This window comes from Marmota flaviventris, chromosome 7, assembly GCF_047511675.1.
Source record: "Marmota flaviventris isolate mMarFla1 chromosome 7, mMarFla1.hap1, whole genome shotgun sequence".
Classification (NCBI taxonomy): domain Eukaryota; kingdom Metazoa; phylum Chordata; class Mammalia; order Rodentia; family Sciuridae; genus Marmota; species Marmota flaviventris.
In genome coordinates, this window is record NC_092504.1 from 32088702 (window position 1) to 32108708 (window position 20007).

Sequence of the window (20007 nt, forward strand, 5' to 3'; positions counted from 1 at the left end):
CCAGAGTTATACCCTAAGCAGGACTTTTCATCTTGTCTCCCCCAAGCTCCAGGGGACTCCTCTCCAGCCTGCCTGACCCGACCTTGCTCTGCTCTCCAGCGGGCCTTCCCGCCAGCCAGGCCAGTCAAAGTGCTGCCCATCACACAGGCATCCCGGCCATCGCACCTGGGTCCTCATCACCTTTTCTCCTTTGTTTTTCGAAGCCTCCCTGTGGTCGGAGGCCAGCTCTTCGGTGTGGGCTTCTCTGCCCCTGTGTCCAACAGCACTCTTTCCTGTACCCCAGGCCCATTACTGTGTGTCCTCTTCTCTGCCCTGTCCATCTCTCCCAATGATTTGAGAATTTCAGGACGGGAGCTGCATCTTGTTTCTTGGTGTCTGCCCAATGTTTCCAGTAGCATCTGGACCACGTCATAGAGAGCCCTACATTTCCTGGATTATATGTACATGGATTCTGGATATTCAGAAATACTCAGAAAGAATGGCTTCTATATTGAGCATGGATAGATTCTTTTTTTTTTTTTTTTTTTTTGGTCATTATTCCTGAAACAATAGTTTAACAACTATGTATATAGCATTTACATTGTATTGGGCATTATAAATAATCTTATCTTCAGTTGATTTAAAGAATACGGGGAGATGTGCATAGGTTATATGCAAATGCCTTGCCATTTTATATAAGAGATTTGAGCATCTGCAGATTCTGATATACTTGGAGGCTGGAATGGTCTTTCAAGGGATGACTGCAGTGTTGCTAAATGTTTGTTTAATGACCAAAGACTTTTCTGACAATGGCAGTGCATTTTGATACTGCATTTCCCAAAGTTTTATCATATTTATTATTTCTACCAATGACAGTCAGAATTCTGGGGGGATTTGTATTATAAAATACAAATTCTCAGTCTTCTATTGCAGCTCTAGAGGGCCAGGGTCCAGAATCTATTTTCATGAAGTCCTCAGTGAGTTGAATTTAATCTAATTTGTTTTGTATCTGCTGTTCTCAAACTTTTTGTTTTGAGGACCATTTTATACTCTTAAAAATCATTGCAAAGCAAAGAGTTTTTGTTGATGTGAGTTGTGAATTTTATTAAAATTTCACGGGATATATTATAAACTATTTATTATTTCATTTACAGCAATCACAAACCCATTAAATGTTAACATAAGTAGCACATTCTTGAATACAAGCAACTATTTTCCTGAAAAAAAAAGTAAGAAGGGCTTTATATTTTTGCACTAGCTTTAATTTCTAACTTAATAGATGGTGGTTGGATTTCATATCTACCTCAGTAGTTAATATGATACCGTTTGCAATTTGTTGTTTTAGATTCCATATATAAAGAAAATCCATCTTCAAACATACATCCGGTTAGAACAAAGAGAGGTATAATTCTCAGATATCTGTGGGTATTTCTCTTTGATATTCCAAAAGCTGATATTAATGGTTTTTTTTAAAGCTAGTTGCAATGTGGAATATTCAACTATTTCAACAAATTTTGAGCCCTGTATACTTGTGAAGAACACAAGTGAAATAGACAGGAAAGATCTTTGTATTATTAGGAATATGATTTTTGATCTCATGTTTTCCTCAGAGTCTTGGGGAGCCCCAGGGACTCCTGGACCACACACTGAGAAACACTGCTCTATTCCACAACATTGGGCACCTGTATCTTATTCTCAGATTGTTTTATATTTGTTAATTAATTCAACATGTATTTATAGAGTACGGCTCTGTGCCGGGTGCTGGGTTCTAAAGGTAACTGATCCTACAGTCAAATTCCACAGAAGACGGAGGGCTCTATTTCAGGATCACCTCTTGAGAAAAGGTTTCAGAGTTGCTGGTTAGCCTTTTGGCACCTTTGTATAAACTAGAAGTCACCCCTTCTGGAGACACAGCTCTACAAGTGAAGCAAAGTGGACACAGGCTTGGTGAGAAGAGCATGGGTGGAACTGTGGTTTCCCTTACTCCTTAGAGAAGCACCTTTCTGCAACTGCTCGTGAGAACCCTCCTTTTTTTATATATATATTTTTCTTAGTCTTTAAGCCGATAAGCCTCCGTGTCAGGTAGTGAGGTTTCAGAAGGTTCCAGTAAGTCTGTGACATTAATCGCTAGATTATGCAGTTTCTGAGTCATAGTGGAGAGGTGTGGTTAGTAGGTGACAATATTACATCTTGTTAGGCTTAACTCATCTGTGGAGGGATTTGCTATAACAATTAATTAAAATAATAAAAAGCTTGATTGAGAATGAACTTCTTTTATAGATGGACCTGTGCAATAGATCCCATCATCTGTGGTTTCACTTCTGTGGTTTCAGTGACTTGAGGTCAACAGAGGGCTGCAAATAGGGTGAATTGCAATAAGGTATTTTGAGAGAGGGGGAGCAAACACTTTCACATAATTTTTACTACAGCATATTGTTATAGTTATTCTATTTTATTATTGTTGATAATCTCTTATAGTGCCAAATGTATGCATAAGAAAAGGCAGTCCAGTCATGTGCCCCACCATGATCTTCAGTCAAGGATGGACAGCATGTGGCAGGCTACAACTGGGTGTAGCCTGGGTGAGTACTATGTTGTCCACACAATGATGAAACCTCCTAAAGACGAGTTTCTTGGAACATATCCCGTCATTAAGCAATGCATGTCTGTATCAAGTTCAGTACTATCGGTGGTTTCAGGTATTTACTGGAGGTCTTGGGATATATCTCTTGCAGATAAGGGGGGACTACTGTATATAGTTAACTTAAGCACAAGTATATATTCACCAAATGCAAAGAATACTGCCCCATCCATTTTCCACTGGGGCATGGATGAACCCCATAACTAGGTGACCTCATTATCTAGGGACTGATGCTGTCTTTAATTTTGTCAAATGCTACTGATGATTTAAGTAGAAAAAACCCCGGATGTGTCCACTGTATTCTTCAATGTCATAGTGAGCTCCTCAGTAGCAGTTCCAGCAGAAGGAGAAAGGCAGAAGCTTGGGTGATGGGTGTTCCACAGGGACTTTTCGGTTTGGGTCTCACTTCAATGTTAAAGCCAAGGCCTTCCTTAGTGGTGTTTCTGTGTTCGCCTTCGTTCTGGTTCATTTCTCTGCTACTGCATGAATCTGTGTGCAGATTGGAGATGTTGTTCTCCACTGGCTCTGCAAACATCTTGGCTGCAGTTGCCTTCAAATGGATTGGGTAGGGGGCATATGAGACTAGAGTGTGGTGGGTGAGAGTAGCTTGGGTCTGGGGGAGGCTCTCACACCTGCAGACCTCCCCCTGTAGGGCTGGGGAGCTCTGGGAGAGAGACACCCAGCAGGCGGGAGAGCCTCTTGATGTCCAAGGATGTGGTTGGTGCAGGTGGAGAGTGAGGGAGAGAAGGAAAGGGGCAGAGAAATAAAGGAGGCCTGGCAACGTCAGGCTGGGACTGGCTCTCGGTGTGGCCTTGCCGTTACCCAGAACCAGTTTCAATAACAAAGGTCTCTGTGACTGTGGCTGTGAAGGTCCCTTCCGGTGCTGAGCTGGGACCACATGACTGCAAGTTCAGGGGTTCAGAGCAATTTTTAAAATCTCCTTGATGTTCTCAGATGCTGTACAGCAAGTAGAGAAGGGTGCTTTTCAGAAATGGATTCTTTTGGAACCCAATATTGCTTACAAAGAATAAATACCAGGACGCAATGGTCCCTTCGGCTCATCACTCTTCTAATGTGTGTCTCTGAGATTTTTTTTTTTATATATTTAACTCGTGTTCCTAAGAGGTTTTATAAATCTACATGAAGAGCATGTGGTGTGAAGGCAAAAGCCAGCTTTTAGCCTTATCAGCAAGACCTGAGTTTCGATTGATTCGCATCTGTTTGGTAGTCGGGTGACCAAGGACCAGGAGTCACACAATGGGGACAACGCAAATACTTTGGTTGGGGCTTCTGTGGGAACTAAGTGAGGTAGGTGGATATTAAGAGCTTGGCATGGGGCCTGGCCCATTAGCTGCTATCATGCCGACCCCCACCCCCCACCCCCATGAACTAGGAGAAAGGGCAAAAAGAATCAACCCATTTTACAGACCTGGAAACAGGAGTCTGTATTGAACTGACAGGAGGAGAATCGAGTCCCACTTGGCTCGCCAATTAAGACGTCTTCGTTCAATAGCCCCTTCGCTGTTAACATAAACCAGGAAAATACCCAGGTCCCAGTTAATCCACCATGCTCTCCGTAGGGAAGAATGATGGAGCAGCCGGAGGCCAGCTCAGTGGTACCATGGGGGCAGGGGCCGGGGGGCACGACAGTCCCTTCCACACACAACCTCGGGGACACGTTGAAAGCTGAGAGTGATTGAAACATTCCTGTTGCAGGGTTTCAGGCCAGGGGCAGTTGGGATCCCGCTGTCCCGCACCCCACCTGGGTGGCTGAGCACCTGGACCGGCCGCCATTGCGGAGGATGGCCTCTTTCATTTCCCCTGACACTGTGATCTGGAGCTAGAGGTGTTGGAGTTTTCTTTCTGTTCTTTTTTTTAACCACAAGGAGGAACCAGTGTAGGAATGGTGGTGAGCGAAAGCCCTGAGTGTGAGCATTCCAATTCCAGGCTTTAAGGGAGCAAAATGAGTGTCATTAACTGCTTGTTCTTGTGCCTCCCAATGAATGCTCTAAATTAAACGTATTGATAAGTGCCAATAAAATAATATATTGTGAGACACTTTAAGAAATCTCCTGCAAATGCTTATACTTTTTAAAAAATATATCTTTATTTTGTTTATTTTTATGTGGTGTTGAGATTGGAACCCAGTGCCTCACATGTGAGAGGCAAGTGCTCTGCCACCGAGCCACCACCCCAGCCCAAATGCTTATACTTTTTACGATAGTATAATATGATCTGTGTTTTCCAAATTTTAAAATTTTGGTATTCTTGTTAAAATTTTATGAACTTGAGATGGCAGCTATTTATGCCATATTCTCTTCCAATCATTTTTAATGTGCGGTCATATTTTGGTAGCATTGCAAATTAATGTTCAAGTACTATTTTGTATACATATTCTTTTTACTTAGCACTATTTTCTGAACAAATTTCCATGTTTTCCCATGTGATACTTATTTTGTGGTTAAATATTTCATGGGGTGAATGAATGCTGTAAATATGCTCTGGGTTTTGTCCTGTAGTTCAAAGAGGTCCCTTTAGAGAGTGTTTGTACTTTGACCAGAAAGGATTGTTCTGTTCCTATGAGTTCTTAGAACATTTGTAAAATAATAATCTCCTTTAAACTTAACTTTGATAATAACTGCCTGGAACAATGTAAGGATCAGGAAGAAATCTTAAGACCAAAAAAGACTAAAGTGGCTATACTGGACATCTAGCAGGGGCTGTGGTTTGCATGACATATAGAATTAATTAGTAAGTGACAAATCTGGGATTTAAATCCAGGCAATCTTGTGTCAGAGTTTATGCACTAAACCACTATGCTGTCCTGCTAAACTTAACCCAATTCTTTTTTATTTTTTTTGGACCAGGGATTGAACCCAGGAGTGCTTACCCACTGAGCCACATCTCCAGCCCCTTTCTGTATTTTATTTAGAGACAGGGTCTCGCTGAGTTGTTAAGTACCTTGCTAAGTTGCTGAGCCTGGCTTTGAATTTGCAATCCTGCCTCAGGCTCCCAAGGGATTACAGGTATATGCCGTGGTACCCAGCTTTAATTCTTAAGGAATTCTCTGAGGCACGCAAATTTAACTCCACTTTATAGGATTAAAAAACAAACAAACAACAACAACAACAAAAAACCAAACAAACAAGACCAACAGGGATTAAAACAAATGCTTAAACTGAAGTGCAAATGGAGCTCAAGTTGTTACAGGAGATTACTTTTAGAAGACTTTTCCAACCCTTCCTCTTTCCCATTTTTCTTAGATCACATAGCTCTCCCAATCTCTTTTGACATGTAAGTCTTGATAGTCACGGCTCGTAGAACCATTTAAGGTTACTGTTAACCCAATGATGAGAAAAACAAAACCCAAGAATGACAATTAATGGAAACTGTTATTCAGTTGCTGTGACAGAGAAACAATAGACATTGTTAGGAAGAATGTCTTGGCTCAAGAGACTGCCCAGCCCCAGCTAAGGGTTGCCCAATATGGCCATGTGTATCAGTTAGCTGTTGCTGTGTAACAAATGACTCTGAAACTGTAGTTGAAAACAATAAGCATTTATTATTGTTCACAACCTATGAATAGTTCTTCCAGTCTTGGCTGCATGTGTGATCAGGTTAGTTGTAGGTTGGTTTTGCTGAAGTTAGATGGGTTGTTTCGCATGTCTTGGGCCTGGGCTGGGCTAGCTGAAACTACTTGTCTTTGATATGATCTCTCAAGTCCAGCAGGTTAGCCTCAGCTTGTTCACATGGCTACATCACAGGTTTCCAAGAAAGAGAGAGAAAGTGTATTAGCTGTCTTAGGTCCAACCCCAGAATTGTTAAACCGTCCTTTCTGTCACATTCTATTGGCCAAGGAAAGTCATAAGGCCAGTCTAGACAGAGTGGAGACACAGTATCCGACCCTTTGTGGGAGGAAGTGTGGAGTCATTGCAGAGTGTGTGGGCAAAGGGAGGGGGTGAGGAATTGAAGCCACTCTTGCTTCAATCTACCACATCAAGTTTTCAGAAAACAGAAACATAGATCTTTTTTTTTTTTTTTTAAATTTTGTACTTGTTCTTGTTAGTTATACATGACAGTTGAATGTGTTTTGACATATTATATATACATGCAGTATAACTTCCCGTTCCTGTGGTTGTACATGATGTGGAGTTTACTCTGGTCATGTACTCATATATGAATATGGCAAAGTTATGGCCGATTCATTCTACTGTCTTTCCTATTTCCACCCACCCTCCCTTCCCTTCATTCCCCTCTGTCTAATCCAATGGACTTCTATTCTCTCCACCCACCTGATTGTGTATTAGCACCCACATATCAGAGAGAACATTTAGCCTTTGGTTTTTTTGGGGATTTGCATATTTCACTTTGCATGATAGTCTCCAATTCCATCCATATACTGGCAAATGCCATACTTTCATTCTTCTTTATGGATGAGTAATATTTCACTGTGTATATGTACTGCATTTTTCTTTATCTATTCATTTGTTGAAGGGCACATAGATTGGTTCTATAGTGTAGCTATTGTGAATCAAGCTGCTATAAACATTGATGTGGCTGCGTCATTATAGTATGCTGATTTTAAGTCCTTTGGGTATATACCAAAGAGTGGGATAACTGGGTCAAATGGTGGTTCCATTCCAAGTTTTCTGGAGAATCTCCATACTGCTTTCCAGAGTGGTTGCACCAATTTGTAGTCCCACCAATACTGTATGAGTGTACCTTTCCCCCCACCTCCTCACCAACATTTATTGTTACTTGTATTCTTGATAATTGCCATTCTGACTGGAGTGAGATGAAATCTCAGTGTAGTTTTAATTTGTTTCTCTAATTGCTAGTGATGTTGAACATTTTTTCATATATCTATTGACCATTTGTATTTCTTCTTCTGTGAAGTATCTGTTCAGTTCCTTTGCCCATTTATTGATTGGGTTATTTTATTTTATTTTTTGGTGTTAAGGTTTTTGAGTTTTTAAAAAATATATTCTGGAGACTAATGCTCTATCTGAGATGCAGGTGACAAAGATTTTCTCCCATTCTGTGGGCTCTTTGTTCATGTTCTTGATTGAGAAACCTAAATTTTTATGTAAAATCTCTTGAGCTTTAATGCTGTCCGTTAAGTTACAGACTTTTAAGACTCTTGTGGGCCAGTACCATGTGGATCAAAAAGATCATGTCTGGGCTGGATGTGGTTTGTGGGCCATGGGTTTGCAAGCTCTAGGTAAATAATTTGCTCAGGTTTCCACAGTAATTGAGAAGATTTGCACCTGTTTCTGTCTGGACTGCAGGTCTGTATTCCTTCTGCAAACATTTCTGTGTCTTCAGAGTACAAGACTTTGGCAAATGAGACCAGCGAAATGCAGTCCCTTCCCTCAGGGGTTCACGGTCGTAAGTGGGACACAATATATAAATCTCATATATGAATATGGCAAAGTTATGGCCGATTCATTCTACTGTCTTTCCTATTTCCACCCACCCTCCCTTCCCTTCATTCCCCTCTGTCTAATCCAATGGACTTCTATTCTCTCCACCCACCTGATTGTGTATTAGCACCCACATATCAGAGAGAACATTTAGCCTTTGGTTTTTTTTTGGATTTGCATATTTCACTTTGCATGATGGGATTCAGAGTCACACATGGTATGGCAGAGGACACTTCTTCCCATGCTTGACACTTCCTTCTTGTGATGAGAGCTTGATTAATGTCATTCTGGGAGTCTCTCTGCCTTACCTCATTCCACGCCTGGAGGTCGAGTGACTTACCCACCTGATGGAGGTAGAGAGCAACCATGTTATTTATTTATTTATTTGAGCCCCGCTCTTCTCTTTATTCTCTGGCCAAAGCCAGCATGTTCTTCCTCCCTCTTGGATGCTGGGAGCCTTCTGGGAGCATCTGGGTATTGGCCTCTTGCCCACCCCCTGTTGAGCTTTTAGAAATCCACCTGATTCTGGGGTTCAGGGAACAGCCTTATTTAGCCCTCACCTGGCTTTATCAGTAATAGAGGTGACATCTTGGAATCTGATTTTGTCTTCTGTGCCTTAATTTGTTGAGAAGACTTATTGGGACATTGCACCAGGGCTTCGGTGGTGCCAGGAGTAGGGTTTACACACACATACTCTCTCTCTCTCTTTCTCTCTCTCTTATCTGTGACACAACAAGAATCTGGTTGCTCACCCTTCAGAGCCTGTCTCCCAGAATTCACCTCGAGTTTCAGCGTAGCCCAGTGGGGATGTATCATTTGCTCAATCAAATGAAACACAAATGTTCTTAAATAAAATCTGGCACTGAGGATGTGGAGTAGTGCCTTCTGTCACGTCACAGAACCACCCTTTGCATTTCGACATCTACTTTGCCTCTTCCGAGTCTCTCTAGACATGGCCTCCTTGGGGTCCACTCCACCTTCTGCCCCCAGGTGGCCTTGACTCTCTTAAGCTGTGAGCTTGTGTTTCCCAGGAGAAAATGGGTTTGATTTCAAAGGCCTTCTGGGTCTCACCCACCAAAAGGGTTCTGAGTGCATGGGATGGGGTGAGCACAGTACGGGGTGCCCGGAGGAGGTGCCAGGAGGAGCCACACTGCGCTCAGGATGCTGCCAGCTCCCAAGGGAATGTGATGCCAAGAGAGGGAAGGAACTGTGTGCTCGCTGCGAGGAGGCCCAGGGCCTGGGTTTAGAGGAGAGGCCGGGAAAGAACACTCAGTGGACGGCCCTCTCATCTCCTCTAAGGAGGCTCTTCTTCCCTAGGGCCCCAGGGTTTATGTTTTCCTGGGAGCACCCTGTGCCTGGTGGGCCGTGAGCACAGCTGGAAGGGGGCCATCCAAGGCCTCACGCCTTTCCCCTCTGCTGACGCAGGTGGCAGATCCACAGGTCGCTTGGGCTGGTGAAGCCCGCCTTGCCTGCTGGCCTCGGTGAGCCACCTCGCCCGCTCTGCTGTCCTCCGTGCTCTCTCTCCCTTCCATGTCACTGTAGCCAAGATGAGTGGGAATTTAGCCAAATGGAAGGAACTCTGTTTCTCTCCAGCAGTTTGACAAGATAAGCTCTAAAGGGAAGCCACATCAAAAAAGGAAACTGCTGCCACCATTAGGTGTCTGCAGTGTGAATGAGTCAGCTCAAGTCTTGGTTTCCATGAGGTGCCCGGAGAAAGCACGGGCAGTTAATATTTTCCATTCACAAGGGTTTCTGGGACCGTTTTACAGTATCTGGGTAAGACTCCCCATGACACAACATTACCCACGTCACCTCGTGTTGACAAAGCCATTCTGGATCCAAACTCAACTGGTGGAATTGCCACCAGAAGGATCTAGACCCGTTCTTTGACCATGGATAAAATCCGGGCAAGTAGAAACCCTGGAGTCAGATGACCTGAGTCTGAAACGTTCCGTGATCTCAGGCAATTTTCTAAATATGTTTCTGATCCTGTAAAATCGTGATTTTTAAGATTAGATGGAATATGAATAGCACCAATCTTATAATTATAAGGTTTGAAGGAGGTAGTGCAGGTGATGTACTTAGCTCATGCCTGGGCCAAGTGAAGATTCCGAGAAGTTCGTTCACCTCTGTTGTTTCTGGGGTGTCCTTGGTCTTGCAGGTGATATTGGAAAAACAAAAATTGTGTAGGGAAGATGATGCAGCTTCCATCTAACACGGGCTGTGCGGAGCCCCTGGAAAGCACTAGGTGCCTCTGACCTCGAAACCCCCTGCCCCAGGGAGGTCTCCCTGAGCTGAGCTACGGCGTTTACTATCAGGCACAGACATGCTGGGGCCTTTTTCCGTCTTGCTGATAGCAGGTGGGGGCAGGTGTGCCCAATACACCTGGATGGAGTGGGAACACGCCTGTTTTCTAAATTATTCTGGAGGCCACAGCACCCACTGGAAGGAGATGACGAGATCTCCAGGGGAAGGCTCTGAAATCTAGTTGTAGGAGGACAGGGGGTGTGGGAGAGAAAGCAGGGCAAATACAAAAGGTCACTACCGCCCTTGCTCTCTGCCCGATTCTCCCTCTTTCTCTCACCCCGCCTGGCTGGGTGGAGGCTGGTTCAGGATGGTGAATACACAAAAGGCTGATCCTTTAATATTCCTAGCTGCTACCTACCTCTGGAGAGCAACTTCTCCTGGGAAAGGACAGGACCCGGGTGTGCATCTGAGTCTCCAGGGCGCTGGCAGAAGCCCCCATGGGGATGCGGCTGCTTTTAGCACCTCAGGGTGCCGGAGGAGGGGAACCCGCCACTTAGAGACACCTCCCCTCCCCCGCTGGGTGGAGGCTGATTTCTGGGATTGGATTCTTTAATAGAGCCCCGGGAGCGGGTTGCCATGGTTTTCCTGGTTTCACAGTGAGGGCTAAGTGGCTTCCTTCAGGCCATGTGGCTTTTAGCTGCTGCTTTTGAATTTTAATTTCTCCTCCTGGGAGACTACTCTGCAGGGGGGGAAGAAGCAGAGATGACTGTCCTGGGGACAGCTGGGGAGGTGGGTGAATTTGACTTGAAATAGCTCATGCTTTAACCACTGGCAAAAGGCAGAAGAAAAGGTGGCGGGGAATGGAAGGGGCCCCAAGTCAGATGGCTTAGTCTTATGTGACCTCGAGCAAATGGCTTAATCCCTTGGTCATATGGGGACCTGAGAGCTTGCAGCTCCTAGGGCAACTGTGAGGCTTCAGAGATGATGGACACTGGAGAAAGGCTCCCAGGGAGAGTGGCTCTCCCAGGTCTCAAGTGCTCCCAGAATAACCGCGGATGCTCCTGTCAACGCCATCCTAGCTTTCTAGAGAGGGAAACTGAGGCAGGAGACCAGGGGCTTCCTGCGCCACCTGTGAGGACTGACGTGTGCCAGCTTCCTCGACTCCATCTGCCTGCACTGCGCCCTGCGACCCACGCTCTCTGGGTCTGGCTCACGTTCCCTCATCTTACTGTCCCCTCTGGGACATCCTTCCCTGGCTCTTTATAAGACCAGCCCCCTCTCTTCCTTTGGCTTTCAGCTGGGGTCACCTCCTGGGGACCCTTTTCTAATTACCCTAATCGATGGCTTTGGTTAACCTCTCACTTTTCTTTATATATTTATAAATTTTATTCTACTTTATTTTCTTTAAATGACTCATTATTTCCTGAAATCATTGATTTTAAATAACTCATTGCAATTCAAAATTATCATCTTTGTTATCTGCCTTTCCCATGAGGTCAGCTCCTATATAAATCTGCTTTCCTGCTCCTTCCCTCCAGCTAGAACTAATCCTGAGGAGCTTCTTGGTCTGCGGATACAGTTTGGGTTCTAAAATCTGGATAGAAAAAAAAAAATCACATCTTTATCGTTTCTACCTCTAACTGAAATTTAGCATTTCCTTTCATTGGGAATGTAGGAAATAAACGACAATAGTACACAACGCACTTGAGACTTTGTTACACACTGCAGTTATACAGGTATCTTAAAATGTGATTTTGCTTTAACATGAAGTGACAACATTATTTAGACCCACTGATAGATCTTGTTATTTAATGCAACTATAATGAAACTTATATATTACTATAGCATAATTTTAGAATATCTTGGTAACAATGTCAACCTATTTGGTTTCATTTATAACCCTCTGTATTTATTTTATGCATTTAGAAAGCCTCAGCCTGAGCAAAGGCCTAGAGGTTTTGCCAGATTGCCAACATGGGTCACAGAAAAGATCAGCTACCTCTGTGGGCTAGAACAGTGCCTGGCGCAGGATAGGAGCTTGATAAAAGTGTTTTCAAATGAATAAATTGGCAAGATGAAGGGAGGTAGAGAAGAAGGGATGGCCCTAGGTGGAGAAACAGCATCCAAGGGCAGGAAGCTTCTTCTAAGAGATGCTGAAAAATGTGTCATTAGTGCTCAGGGAGCCAGAGAGAGGGTTAGGAGCTGAAGCTGACCATGTAGCTGATTGGAGTCACCCTGGGAGAGGGAAGCCAGTGGAAGGTACAGTACTAAGTGGGGACAGGAAGGTACAGTACTAAGTGGGGACAGGAAGGTACAGTACTAAGTGGGGACAGGAAGGTACAGTACTAAGTGGGGACAGGAAGGTACAGTACTAAGTGGGGACAGGAAGGTACAGTATTAAGTACAGGAATAGCTATACTTGGGCTTTAAATTTTTTTTTTTTTTTGACTGCCAGTTGTGGTGCGTGCCAGAAACCTGAGGCTGAGGCAGGAGGATTGCAAGTTCAAGGCCAACTTCAACAACTTAGTGAGACCCTGTCTAGAAATAAAAAAATCAAAAGGGCTGGGGATGTGGTAGAGCACCCCTGAGTTCAACCGCCAGTACTGAAAAGCAAGACCACACACATACACACCACACACACACACACACACACACACACACTCACACTCACACTCTGGCTGCTGAGAGGAGAGCAAAATGAGAGGACAAAACTGGACAGCAGTTAAGAGGCTACTGTGGGTGGTGGGAAGTAGACGGTGGCGGTAGAGACGTGGATGGTTTTGAGAGCGGTTTTAGAGATGAACTAGACAAACCTCAGCATTCATCAGACACAGAGGATAAGGGCAGACAGGAAGCAGAGGACATCGGTGGCTTTCTGGTCTGAGTTTCTGAGTGGACCGTGGGTCACTTACTGAGAGAGAAAGACACATTGAAATTTGAGTGAAATTTTTTTTTTATTTTGTTGTCAACATGGTTTTGCTAAAATGCCTTGAACTGGAATAATGGGCCCCAGTCTTGCTTCTAGTTGTCACTAACGGGTATCCTGGGCACAGCCAGGCCTAATGTCTATATCTCTGCCTGCCTTCCAAATTCACACGCTGACATCCTAGTCATAAGGTGATGATGTTAGGGGGTGGGGTGTTTGGGAAGGGATTAGGTCACAAGGGCAGACCCTCATGGTGGGATTAATGCCCTTATATCTTTTTTTTTTTTTTAAGCTATATCCCCTATCCTATTCATTTTCTTTTGAGACACGGTCTCACTAGGTTGCCCAAGCTGGCCTCAACTCACAATCTTCCTGCCTCAGCCTCCCAGGTCTCTGTGATTACAGATGTGTGCCGCCATGCCCAGATTAATGTACCTAATAAAGGAGGTGCCAGAGAGACCCCTGACCCTCCCACCATGTGAGGACACAGCAAGAAGACACAGTCTAGGAACCACAAAGTGGGGTCTTCCCAGACAAAGACTCTTCCAGACCCCGGATCCTGGACTCATCATGTGTAGAACTGTTGGAAATAAATTTCCTTTGTTGATAGGCCTCCAGTCCGTGGTGTTTTGTTAGAGTTGCTCAAATGCGCTGTGACAGGCCCAACCTCCTCTATTTTTTCACCTGAGCAGTAGAGTTCTGACCTTGTCCTTCACACGTCACATTGCCGGAGTGAAACCCTCTGCCTTCCGACCTTCCTCAGGTGAAGTGAGGAACAGCTGAGTGCATGACTTTGCCAAAGTGTCTTAAAGTTGGAGATTTTCTCTAAGGCTGAATAACAGCCTGGGTTTCATGTTAACATTGTGATGAAATGAACTGATGTTATATTAAAAATAAAAGCTGGCTGGGCGCGGTGGCACATGCCTGTCATCTCAGTGGCCCAGGAGACTGAGGCAGGAGGATTGTGAGTTCAAAGCTAGCCTCAGCAAAAGCAAGACACTAAACAACTCAGTGAGACCCTGTCTCTAAATAAAATACAAAATAGGGCTGGGGATGTAGCTCAGTGGTCGAGGTGCCCCTGAATTCAATCCCCAGTAACCTCCCCAAAATAAAATAAAATAAAAGCTAATCTTTATTGATCCCTCATGGTATTTCAGGTACCATGCTCAGTGGTTTATGTAGGTTATTCCTTTGACATCTCTCTGACAACACTATGAGGTAGATATTAGTATACCCAATTCACAAGTAAGAAAACTGAGGCTTGCAGTTCAAGTTACTTCCCTGAAGTTGGAACTCATACAAGCAGACTCTAAGCTCTGTATTCTTTTTTTTTTTTTTTGTAATTTTTTATTAGAGCTTTATGGTAATACATAGTAGATGGGTTCATCCTGACAAACTCGTACATACATGGAAACGAAATATATTATATTAATGAGGATTCACTGTTTTTTTTTTTTTTTTGTTGTTGTTGTTGTTTATCTCTCAGCTTCTAGATCTTTGAATCTCTTTTTCTACCTTTTTCAGGAAACAAACAAAAAAAACCCTGAAAAACACTTGAACCTTTCTTCCGCCCCTGGCTATAGCCATCTCTACCCTGTTTCCTAAAATACTTTGCACTTTCATTTCCACCATACTTCTCAAAATCTAATGTTCCCCATTTTCCTAATTTCTCTTTCATGTTTTGGTTCATTCCCATTGGGGTTGTGGCTCCACGATTCTGCTGAATTTCCATGCGCTAAGATCACCCATGGTTTCCTAAGCTTAGTCTGATTTCACTTCTCAGTTCTTCCTCCCTGCACCCCCCAAACCCAATGTCTTTCTCTTTACTGACAACAAACAGATAATGAAAGGAAAACAAACAAACAACTACTATTTGCAACAGCTTAAAATGGATACAATATAACTAAAAAGGAATTTTTAAAAAACATGTAAAGAATTTGTATCCAAAAAAACTATAAAACAAGCATGGGAAAAGTTAAAGAAGTTTCAATTAATTAATTGGGCAGACTTTCCTTGCCCAACAGTATGAAAATTTCATATTATTAAGAGATAAGTTCTACCCATAATGAACAGCAGACTCAGTGCAATCCCAGGCCAAATATCTGCAGAGATTTGTTTGTTTGTTTGTTTTTGTTTTGGCAAGCAAACTACAAAATTTTATATGGAAATGCAAAGCACTTGGAATAACAAGATAAGTTAAAAAGAATAGAACTGAAGGACCCATTTTATGTGATTTAAAAATTGACAGCACAGTGACATTAACAAGACAATGTGATGTTGGCCTAAAAATGGACACGTAGAAAAAAATGGCACAGAACACAGAATTCAAACATCGACCCGCACATACGCGGATTGATTGTGTAAGCTCTGTATTCTTGAAGACTGCACCCTCGTGCCTTCTTGGTGGAATCACCTGTCCCTGTGCCCACTGGAGCTCTCTGGCCCTCTGTGGCCCAGGTTGAAGGGTCACCCTTTATTCACCTCCTGTGGGGAGGCCAGACCCTCTGATTCTCACTTGGGGGACTCAGGTGAGTCTTTGCTGGGGGCACCTGTTCTGAGGAGCTCTTCCAGTCTGCGCCTCGCCCTGGGTCCATTCTCCCTGGTCTGGTGCTGTCTTGGGCCAGTTGTGGACACCAGTTTCTTTCTTGGTTTCTACCAAGCCTTTTGCTTGCCCAAGGCCTTGATGTTGGTAACAGATTTTGCCCAAAGTCAAAAGATAGAGGATTTGCTGTGCAGAAAGGGCAAATTTTAAAAACAGAATAAGACTGATCTCTTGTTTTTCACATAATCCCTGTAGTGATGTCTGCCAGGGCTATCAGTTAAGGTCTGGTCCACAGTAAAGAAACAAAAATACCGTCTCTTCCGCTCCCATCTGTGACATTCTTTCTATCTACAAGTCTTGAAATGAGAGGTGTCTGCTTCCATTGTCACTCAGATCACAGCTCCTTTTAGCTTCAGGTTTTGCTGTCCCCTGGGAGAGGCGTGTCCTCATGAGCATGGCCGGAGCTGGGTTAAGCCACAGGCACAAGCAGCCCATCAGGAGAGGAGGAGGGTGGAGGCCGAGGATTCCTTCACGGAGGCAGATGTGCACATTCTCATTCTGCTGGAGCCACAGGATCACGCTGGCTGCAATGGCGCCTAAGAAATGAGAGTCTTTAATGGGACAGTGACGTTCGCAGCTATAATACTATTATATGCAAGACGAGGGAGGCTAGGTTTTGTCGGGGGACAACTGGAGGCCTCTGCTTCTGGCAAGCTGGGGTGCAGACTTTGCTTACTCTGGCCTTCTCTCTTTCTGCTCTTCTTTTATTCAGATCTATCCCTCTGCACCCCCTCCCCACATTCTTATTTATTTCTGCAGTAGGGCGGTTTAGCAATCTCACATTTCCTTCTGTCCTCCCATGTCCCAGGGTCTCCCGTTCTATCCCCAGTGACCTAAAGAAACACACTTCATGGTCAAGCTGGGAGTCTGATGTCCACTGTTAGGATAGTTTCCTGTCTTGCTACCTCAGTAAAAATAAAGCAAGACTTCATTTTTAGACACTTTCCCCCCAAACACAGAGTAAAATCCATAATGTAACCAGCCCAAATCGTAAGTGATTTAACAAGCCCTCCAGAAACACGGGCTGCTGACTGCTTATAATGAAGCAGTTTCTCACTATAGCAGAGCATAAAAATATGGACTTCCAAGAAAAGCCTCCGACCGGGCAGCTGTTACTCCATGACTTCAGTGGCACAAAGATCTCAGTGAGAGAGTTCTATGCTCCTCCCACCCCCCTTGCCAGGAGCCACAGACAAGCCACATTTGAAGTTTCTGCAGGAACCGGTGCATGTCACGTCTGATCGATTCCACGTTACTGGGCAAGGCAAGTTCTGGGGGCTGCCCCAAATCAATGGAGTGGGAACCTGCACTTCTTCCCTGGTGGGTGGGAGCAGTGGGGTGTGGGGGGAGCAGGGAGTGCAAATCACAAGACGGAGGACACGGATGTACAATCTTGTTAGAGAGACAGAGTGAATACTGGGGCATAATAATTAATTTACCAGTCATCAGAAGAGGGACCAGGAATGGAGACAGAATCCAGGCACAGAGATCCCTGAATGCTAGCCCATGTAACTGGGACTTTATTGGAAAGCTGCAGATGAGCCCTAGAAGATTTTGAGCAGGATGATGGTATAATCAGAGCTATGTTTTGATACTGGGGATTGAACCCAGAGGCCCTCTATCCACCTGCACCCCTCCCCCTTTTTAAAAAATAGTTTTTAATTATAGATGGATACGGTACCTTTATTTAATTTATTTATTTTTATGTGGTGCTGAGGATTGAACCTAGTGCCTCATACATGCTAGGCAAGTACTTTACCCCTCAGCCACAACCCCAGCCCTTCCCTGGCCCTTTTATTTTGAGACAGGGTTTCACTAAGTTGCTCAGGCTAACCTTGAACTGACTATCCTCCTGCCTCAGCCTCCCAAGTTGCTGGGAACATGGGTGTGTGCCACCTTGCTGGGCTAGAGCTATGCCTTTGACACTCCAATGAAGACTACAACCTTCTTGACTCCATCTTCAGCTAATTGGACAATGGTGTCATCAGTGCATTAGGGTCCTCCAGAGAAACAGAATGAATGGGATATATCTATATCTACCTACATACTTACATACCGATTTACCTTGGAGATACTTTATTTCAAGGAATGTGATTGTGGAGTCTGGAAAGTCCAATATTTGCAGGGTAGGCTGGCAGGCTGGACAGCCAGGGAAGAGTCAGTGTTGCAGCTCAGGTCAAGAGGCAGTTTGCAAACAGAATTTTCTGTTCCCTGGGGGAGTCAGTCTTTTTCCTTTCGAGGTCTTCAACTGATTGGATGAGGCCCACCCACATTATGCAGGGTCCTTTGCTTTACTCAAAAATTTTACTGATTTGAATGTTAATTTCATCTTAAAAATATCTTCATAGCAACATCCTGGTCATTGTTTGACCAAATTTCTGGGTACCATGGCTTGGCTAAGTCTACGTCTAAAAATAACTATCCTGGCCATATACCTCTTTATCTTTAAACTAGGCATCAAATTCAGTGGGACTGATGGGATGGCACAGGTGACTGGCTGCTGCAGGTCACCTGTAGTGAGTAGTGACCATGGGCTGCAGGATGGCTGGGGGTCAACAGCTGGGCCCCCTCCTGGGAAACCTCCTAGTGGAGAATGTTTTCTGAAGGGCAGAGCTAGTAGAGTGTTCTGATGGCCTACCCCCTCCTTTGCGGTCACCTGGACCCAAGGTCAAGCCCTGTGGCCTTTCTACTGGGTAAGGGCGCTTCCTTCTCATGCTGCAGCCTCTTTCCAAAGTGCAGATCTGCACAGTCTCCTGGGACCCCGCTCCCTGGTCACCCCCCTCACATTCTCGACAAAGGCTGAGCACATTGTTCTCCCCGACCTGGCCCCAGCCTGCTCCAGCAGGCCCGCCTCAGCCCTCCATGCTGCAGGACATCCGGTGACTCCCCGTGCCCTGTGCTAGAGCAGGAGATACTGTGAGGACACCACTGTCCCTACCCAGCTACCCTCTGAAAAAGTACACATTCATAATAGGATGTTTTAAAAATAAAGAATATAAGTAAGAAAATAAAAGACATCCATAATCCTGTGGCCCAGAGATAAGTACCATAACTCTTAAATTTCTTCCCGTCTCTTTTCTATGTGCACATTTATATGCATGGGTTATTATAATAACTAGTGTGCACTGAGCATGTTTTATTCTGTTGCTCCGGCTATTCTGAGCTCACTTGTTTTCAATAACCTTTGAATAAAGTGTTGTTATTAGCTCCATGTTAGAGATGAAAAACAGACACAGAGAGGTTAAGTGATGTGTCTAAGCTGCATAGTGAGCATATGTGTACCTTTGTGTGTGGATATATATGCTAATGTCTATGTACATACCCATATTTGGTAGCTGCTGAGGTCTGTTTTGACATCCACTGTGTGGAGGACGACGTTAGCTTCTAGAAAACACGTGGCATTTGGCTGTGTTTATGGGCAACCTCTACACTGTTATTTTTCAGGCTGATGTGCTGGAGTGGCCAAGATCAAGGCTCGGCTGTCCATTTGCTACAGTCCTGCTTCTAAGGCACCTCGAGGGTCACTTCTTTCTAAAGCTTCCCCGTTGCCGATGGCTTCAGGTGCCACAGAGTATTTCTCAGGCTTGTTTCAATGAAAGGCTACCAAGCCACCTTTCTCTTAGGGGAACATAAAAAGGGACACATATTTCCAGTTCTTATTACATAGTTATTCTTAAATAAAGGAATAAAAATTATTTCTAGGAATCATAAATTATTTGATCAGCACCTACAAAAATTGTCATGTTGGGCTGGGGCTCAGAGGTAGGGTGCTCACCTGGCATGCCTGAGGCACTGGGTTCAATCTTCAGCACCACATAAAAATAAAATATACTGTGTCCACCTATAACTAAAAAATAAATATAAAAAATTGCTATATCTTATGAAAATAAATGCTAAACTAATAGCTCCCAAGAATCAAAAATCACCAGTGACTTAAAACTCATGATAAATATCAGTGGGCCAAAAGCAGCCCTTTGTGAAATATACTGTGGTACTGGAGTTATTTAATGTAGGATATCACTCCAGATTTAGAGGCATAACACAATAGCCATTTTTGGTGGACTGGGCACAGGAAGCACTTCTCACCTGGGATCTCTCGTGAGACTAGCTGGTGACTGAGGTTGGGGGGATCTCAAAGGCTGTGGGTCTGCTAGGACCTCACTTAGGGGGCTGAGGACTGAAGTACACG

General features: G+C 44.2%; 1 long non-coding RNA gene across 1 annotated transcript; it reads left to right on the top strand.

Annotated features, from left to right (window-relative positions):
• The first annotated feature begins 1310 nt into the window (after window positions 1–1310).
• On the top strand, window positions 1311–13833 carry LOC114092560 (uncharacterized). Its single transcript, XR_003582763.2, has 4 exons — window positions 1311–1994; window positions 2260–2359; window positions 2458–2561; window positions 13598–13833. It is a non-coding gene; the product is annotated as an uncharacterized lncRNA (long non-coding RNA).
• The last annotated feature ends 6174 nt before the right edge of the window (window positions 13834–20007 follow it).